We start from the raw sequence: 7,718 nt of genomic DNA, 5'->3' as shown, positions 1-7,718 counted from the left end.
GAAACATTTGTACTAGGGGATGAGTCAAACAAAGATTCATCTCTTTGAGTTGTCGGAAGATGGATAACATTAGGAAAATGAAACCATCATCCAGGAGGCAACAGAGTGAGTCAAATTCAGAAACAAGGCAAAGGCTTAATGGAAGTAGCAAACTAAGCCAACTGTTAAGAGAAACAGCCTGAAGCAAGGGTCAAATCGAGGGGCTCATGGCTTGCAATGAAGTATGTATGACAAGGGAGCTCATTTGTGTGGTTCTATGCACAGACCGGGAGGCAGACACTCTGATTTCAAGGAGTACATTCTGCTGTTAATAGGTATGAATGATTGATGCTATATTGAGATAACTTGAAAAAAAATCAAGGTGCTTTTCCTTATGCATTTTCTCATAGGAAACCTTCTCTTTATTCATCCAGAGGCCTGCACTACTGGGAGGAAGATTGTTATCGTAGCAATAGAAATGCAAAGAGAGCTGCTGCTCAGTTTTTTAGTTCCAAGAAAGTTTCTTAATGCCCACTTCAGAGGTGAAAATTATGAAAGCCAAAGCTTGAAGCTTTTTTATTTTAAAGGGAAAAAGAGGTTTTTGTAAATCAAAAAGCAAGTCCTACAGGAGCAGAGCAGAAAATATATCCACCAACAAAAGATTAGAGAGAGCAAAGAGATGGCAAGGGTTTCCTGTAACCAGGGGGACTGGATTATTGAGAATCTCTGTCCTGCCCAAAGCATATAAAAATGTTATATAAATTTATTTTTTTTAAATGTAGCTAATCTAGGGGAAAGTATAAACTTTCTGGCTTCCAGAAACAAAGAGGTAATTTAAAATCAGATAGGTATCAGGGCAAAATGTACTAGACAATAAAGAAGAGGATTTTACTTAGACTATAGCAATAGAGAGAACACCTATTAATGAGGAATAACCAAAGAAAAAGAAGAGGGCCTGAAAGTTATAAGGGCAAGTAAACAAGGGTGTCATTCCTGAGTGTCTTAGCCCATTTTATGCTGTAATAATAGACTACATGAGACTGGGTCAGTTATGAAGGACAGGAATTTATTCTTTCACAGTTCTGGAGGCTGGAAAGTCCAAGATCAAGGTGCCAACATATGGGCCTTCTACTGCATCTTCATGTGGTGAAAGGTGGAAGAGCATGAGAAAATAAATATTGTGTCCTCAGAGGACAGAAGAGCAAGAGAGCCCACTCCCACAAGTTCTTGTTTATGTCGGCATAAATCCCTTCATAAGGATCATAATCCTCATACTTTAAACATCTCTCATTGGGCCCCTACCTCCCGATGCTTTTGCACTGGGATTAACTCTCCAACGTATGAATTTGGGCCGACACATTGGGACAGCAGCACCTGGTCTTAGGGGAGCTATGAGGAAGAGTAGAGCCTGGTCTTATCTAAGTTATTGAGCAAATGTGAAAGTGGGGTTTATCTTGACATAAGGCAGCACCTGCCCCCTTGTTGCTAGCTGGTTAGGATTAGCCTTTCTCGTGGAATACAAAGGGTAGGAGATTTCCTGTAATTGCTTTTTCAGAGCACAGGGCTGAGGTCCAGTTCAATATTGTCAGTACCCTTTTTCTGAACCACTCAGATGTAAACATAAGCCCTTTGATTGACTGAAGTAGAACCTAAGAAATAGTATCTGATTTTTTTGAGTTGTTTTTGAAAATGAGTTGAAATAGCTGTGGAGAAGTAATGGCTGGAGTCAGTTGTTTTAGGGTCCTGGCAATAAGACATAAAAGGGAAACTTAAAATGGAAAGCAGAAATATTAATATAAAAAGTTTTCTTAAAAGAGCCAGGTGAGTCAGAGGTAATATGGTTAAAGCTGTTGCATCTCACATTGCTGACTACGCAGTTCAGGTCCTGGACCAAAAAAAAAAAGATTATTAAACAAAATGTTACATGACTCACCAGTGTTCTTCCTTCAAGGTAAAATGGTGTAATTAAAATTTGTTTTTTAGGGGACCACCAGATGGTGTCATGGTTACATCTCTGGACTCCCATGTGGTCAAACACAGTTCAAGTCCCAGACCCAACAACTGGAGATTCACAAAATCTCTATCTAAAAAATGCAAAACTTCATTAAAAAATGTTTTAGAAGGAAAACATGCCAATTACATACACGTACACATACGAGGCCGGTGAGACCATGGAGACATGTACCCCCTTGCACTCTTGTACGCTCGGCTTTGGTGGAGTACAGGGATTCTGCACTCAGCCTCCGGGTTCAGGGAGTTTCAGTTTGGCCCTGACACAATGGTCGCATGACCTTGGGCAACTTTCCGAATGTTTTAAAGTTTCTATCTCCTCATCTGCAAAACAGAGATACTATTACTACCTATGTTATGGAATCAGTGTGGAAAGTTAACTAAAACAATCTGCTTAAAGCATTTAGAACATGGCCTGGCTCCTACTAAGGCCTCTAAAACTGTTATTAATAGTTAATAACAAATAATGACTATAATTCCTTTATATTTATGGAGGGTAATATAGATAACTAGAGCATCAAAATTTGTATACCAAAAATTGACTACAAGGATGATCATTGTATTTCTTTATAATAGCAACAATTAGGAAGAAGTCAGGCAACCACTGTTAGAATTTCTTCTCATAAATTATGTATGCATACCTATACTTGGCCACATAATTAAATTTAGGATGGTGTACATGAAAATAAAATCTCCATATTAACTTTATCTCTAGAGAATACTTTCTTCTTTTTCCTTTCTAATTTTTCCTGCAGTGATCATATTATTACATGTGCAGTGAATTTTCTTTATAAGGTGCTAAAATTGGGATTTCTCCCACTACAATCTCTCCCTCATGCTTTTTGCCCACCACTGTCAACTCATTGATGACCCTCTGTCTCCCTAGGACTCACTTCTTTCTGCCCATCAAAATCTCTTTCCTAGAAAAGACATATTCAGCTTTTTTCTTTAGCCCAAGAGTCCAGATCCTATTAGGTGCATTTGGTGGAAACATTTGTACTAGGGGATGAGTCAAACAAAGATTCATCTCTTTGAGTTGTCGGAAGATGGATAACATTAGGAAAATGAAACCATCATCCAGGAGGCAACAGAGTGAGTCAAATTCAGAAACAAGGCAAAGGCTTAATGGAAGTAGCAAACTAAGCCAACTGTTAAGAGAAACAGCCTGAAGCAAGGGTCAAATCGAGGGGCTCATGGCTTGCAATGAAGTATGTATGACAAGGGAGCTCATTTGTGTGGTTCTATGCACAGACCGGGAGGCAGACACTCCGATTTCAAGGAGTACATTCTGCTGTTAATAGGTATGAATGATTGATGCTATATTGAGATAACTTGAAAAAAAATCAAGGTGCTTTTCCTTATGCATTTTCTCATAGGAAACCTTCTCTTTATTCATCCAGAGGCCTGCACTACTGGGAGGAAGATTGTTATCGTAGCAATAGAAATGCAAAGAGAGCTGCTGCTCAGTTTTTTAGTTCCAAGAAAGTTTCTTAATGCCCACTTCAGAGGTGAAAATTATGAAAGCCAAAGCTTGAAGCTTTTTTATTTTAAAGGGAAAAAGAGGTTTTTGTAAATCAAAAAGCAAGTCCTACAGGAGCAGAGCAGAAAATATATCCACCAACAAAAGATTAGAGAGAGCAAAGAGATGGCAAGGGTTTCCTGTAACCAGGGGGACTGGATTATTGAGAATCTCTGTCCTGCCCAAAGCATATAAAAATGTTATATAAATTTATTTTTTTTAAATGTAGCTAATCTAGGGGAAAGTATAAACTTTCTGGCTTCCAGAAACAAAGAGGTAATTTAAAATCAGATAGGTATCAGGGCAAAATGTACTAGACAATAAAGAAGAGGATTTTACTTAGACTATAGCAATAGAGAGAACACCTATTAATGAGGAATAACCAAAGAAAAAGAAGAGGGCCTGAAAGTTATAAGGGCAAGTAAACAAGGGTGTCATTCCTGAGTGTCTTAGCCCATTTTATGCTGTAATAATAGACTACATGAGACTGGGTCAGTTATGAAGGACAGGAATTTATTCTTTCACAGTTCTGGAGGCTGGAAAGTCCAAGATCAAGGTGCCAACATATGGGCCTTCTACTGCATCTTCATGTGGTGAAAGGTGGAAGAGCATGAGAAAATAAATATTGTGTCCTCAGAGGACAGAAGAGCAAGAGAGCCCACTCCCACAAGTTCTTGTTTATGTCGGCATAAATCCCTTCATAAGGATCATAATCCTCATACTTTAAACATCTCTCATTGGGCCCCTACCTCCCGATGCTTTTGCACTGGGATTAACTCTCCAACGTATGAATTTGGGCCGACACATTGGAACAGTAGCACCTGGTCTTAGGGGAGCTATGAGGAAGAGTAGAGCCTGGTCTTATCTAAGTTATTGAGCAAATGTGAAAGTGGGGTTTATCTTGACATAAGGCAGCACCTGCCCCCTTGTTGCTAGCTGGTTAGGATTAGCCTTTCTCGTGGAATACAAAGGGTAGGAGATTTCCTGTAATTGCTTTTTCAGAGCACAGGGCTGAGGTCCAGTTCAATATTGTCAGTACCCTTTTTCTGAACCACTCAGATGTAAACATAAGCCCTTTGATTGACTGAAGTAGAACCTAAGAAATAGTATCTGATTTTTTTGAGTTGTTTTTGAAAATGAGTTGAAATAGCTGTGGAGAAGTAATGGCTGGAGTCAGTTGTTTTAGGGTCCTGGCAATAAGACATAAAAGGGAAACTTAAAATGGAAAGCAGAAATATTAATATAAAAAGTTTTCTTAAAAGAGCCAGGTGAGTCAGAGGTAATATGGTTAAAGCTGTTGCATCTCACATTGCTGACTACGCAGTTCAGGTCCTGGACCCAGTCACTTGAAAAACACACCAGGTCCGTATGTATGTGTGCCCCAAATCCTGACAGAATGAAGAGATTGTGGTGTGGCTATACCCTAGGGGATCTCTCACTTTCTCTCTCTTCCTCTCTCTCTGGTGAGCATGTGTGTCCTATAGCAAACTAAAGAGCAAATACTAATAAAAATAAAAAAGTAAGGAGATAGGAGTCGACTCTTGAGGGTAATTGGTGCAATAGATTCCAAAAAGTCAGTGGGAAAAAATTATACAGTTTTGTAACACTGAATTTCCTTTTTTTTTTTCCAAGAGAAAGATTTTTGCTATAGGGGAGAGACAAAGAAAGATAGAGAGATAGAAAGTAAGAAATCATCTCCCTAGAGGAGATGGCCAATCCTGGCATGGGTTTTAAGTCACCAGGTCCGAGACATGAACAATGGTCAACCATGTGGGAGTCACGCAGTGTAACCATTCCTCCATCTGCTGGTCCTGTAACTGAGTTTCTTAAAGCCTTCAAGTTAGACTATCTTAAGCTAGGATGCTCTTGAGGGTCATGTGTACAGTCTAGTTACCTCCCATGGAAGGGCATGTACAACCCAAGAATTTTATTGGACTTCCTTTATGGTCAAGACAGTGGTTTGTTGGAGGCAACATCTGGCCACCTGTGGTGTGCTGCAGTAGCGAGGTTTATGTCAAGTCAGTGGGCCTCGGCGCACAGGGATTCTTCAGATCCTGGAGAAAGGGGTGCAGTGAAAGGCAATCTAGAGTCTCAAGAAGATTTTGTCATCAGGTTTTAGTCCTTGTCCTTTTGTGATGCTGAAGAAAGGGAGAGACATTTAAAATGTAGTTTGAAGGACTGTAATGAGATAATGGAGGAAGCTGGAGAAATTGAAAACTTGGTAATGAACAATTTGGGCAAGGTAATAGAATCTAGTCCACTATGTAAGGAGCTCTAATACAGGTCTTCCTACAGCAGGGGAAGAAGGACGAATCTTTATCAGACAAAATGTTAAGATAGTTTATTACCCTTCAGTTACCACCATTTCAAAAGATGTACAAAATCGTTCAAAGACAACAAATTAAGCAAGAATTTAACAACCTGCAAGATTGTGTTGTAGACAATGTTAAAAACAAAACTTTTCATTGAAATACAGAATTCCTGGGACCAGCAGTTAGCGTAATGGTTATGTCGCTGGACTCCCATGTAGTCGACCACGGTTCGAGTCCCGCCTGCGCGGCGCCCCCGCCCTTAGCGAAAAAAAAAAAAAAAAAAAAGAAATACAGAATTCCTGGGGCCAGCAGATGGTTAAGGCACGGGACTCACATGCAGCTGACCACCGTTCGAGTCCTACGCTAGCAGCCTGAAACTCACACTAGGTGTGTGCGTGCGTGCATGTCCTAAATCCCGTGAGAAGGGATTGGGATGACAGCATGGCCATCCCCACAGGGAGTGGGGGGAAGGGGTGGGGAGAAGTGTGTGTGATTTCTTGCTTTCTATCCTTCTGTTTTTCTGTGTCTCTGGTGAGCTTACATACCCTGTAGTAAAAAAGGGGAAAAAAAAAAAAATAAAATTTCTCTCCCACAGCCACCTCTTTTCAGATCGAAATTAATGCACAGAAAGATTATTCTTGATTATAAAAAGGTGTAGAAAGAATGGCAATTTACCACATAGGACTTCTGGCATTTGCTTTGGAGGTTTTCATAAATATCAAATTAGAATTTTTAAAGCCTTTTGAGACTAAAAAAATCAAGTCAAGAACTCGCCCTCAGATTTTACCTAGGACCTATAAATTCGGGCATATCGTGCCTTTTTCCCCTTTTTGATGCCACTGAAATAGTCTAAGCATCCTGGACCTCCCAGGAAGTGGGTCCTTCCTTTCCTACTGCCTTCAACTCTGTGAGTCAGCTGCCAGGCTGGTTTACCCAAGAGGGCTTTCCAGGAGAAACCAGTGACTCCACACTTTCGACCTTAGTTTCTTGGAAATACCTGGTCATACCTGATTACACGAACATCGTTCTTAAGCGTGATCTTCCTTGCAAGGCCTCACTGTCTTTAATTATACCTGCTAACAATGAAGGCAGATTCTTATGGAATCTATGTAAATAATTATATTGCCATGAAAAAAATAAAGTACCTGATAAGAGTTTTCCAAATTCTGAAGGGCTCAGGCAAGGAGGAAAAGATCAAAGATGCAAATGTTTCTTTTTACAAAAGCATAGTCTCCTAAATTGTTATGAATTATAGTTAACCTAAGAGGAAAAATAAAAGCTTCCATACATATCCAGAAAATAAATAGTAAAACAAACAATATTTCAAACAAAACCCACGATTGCTCTTCACCATATCATTGATATGCAATTAATTCTTATTCTGCTTGATCTAGGGGTGCCAGTCTCATGAACTCCCTTGTTCCTCCATTAAAGTTCTGAACGGACTGACTCAGCCCACTGACAGTGTGTTATGTAAGTGATACCATCGGAAATCTGGACACCAAAGTACCTCGCGTATTCCCCTTACATGAGCTCTGGCCCATAATGGATTGCAAGTGCTTTCAGGGAAGCACCAGAGGAAAACAGAGAGAAAACTGTCTGTAGATAAAAGAAGACTTAAAATGGGGACCAGCCGTTGGCATAATGGCTATGTCACTGGACTCCCATGTAGTTGACTGTGGTTCGAATCCTGGAGTCCTGGACCTAGTGGCTTAAAACTCACACTGGGCACATGTGTATGTGTGCCCAAGATCCTGAGAGGAGAATGGAGGAGAAGGGATTGCAGCCTGGCCATCCCCCCTGGGGGGTGATTTCTCGCTTTCTCTCTCTCTGTCTCTGTCTTCCTGGTGAGTGCATGTGCCCTGTAACAAAAACCTCTCAAAGAGAAAAAAAAAAAA

The sequence above is a fragment of the Tupaia chinensis genome, unplaced genomic scaffold, assembly GCF_000334495.1.
Source record: "Tupaia chinensis unplaced genomic scaffold, TupChi_1.0 Scaffold141231_1, whole genome shotgun sequence".
NCBI lineage: Eukaryota > Metazoa > Chordata > Mammalia > Scandentia > Tupaiidae > Tupaia > Tupaia belangeri.
This window is presented reverse-complemented; position numbering follows the sequence as displayed.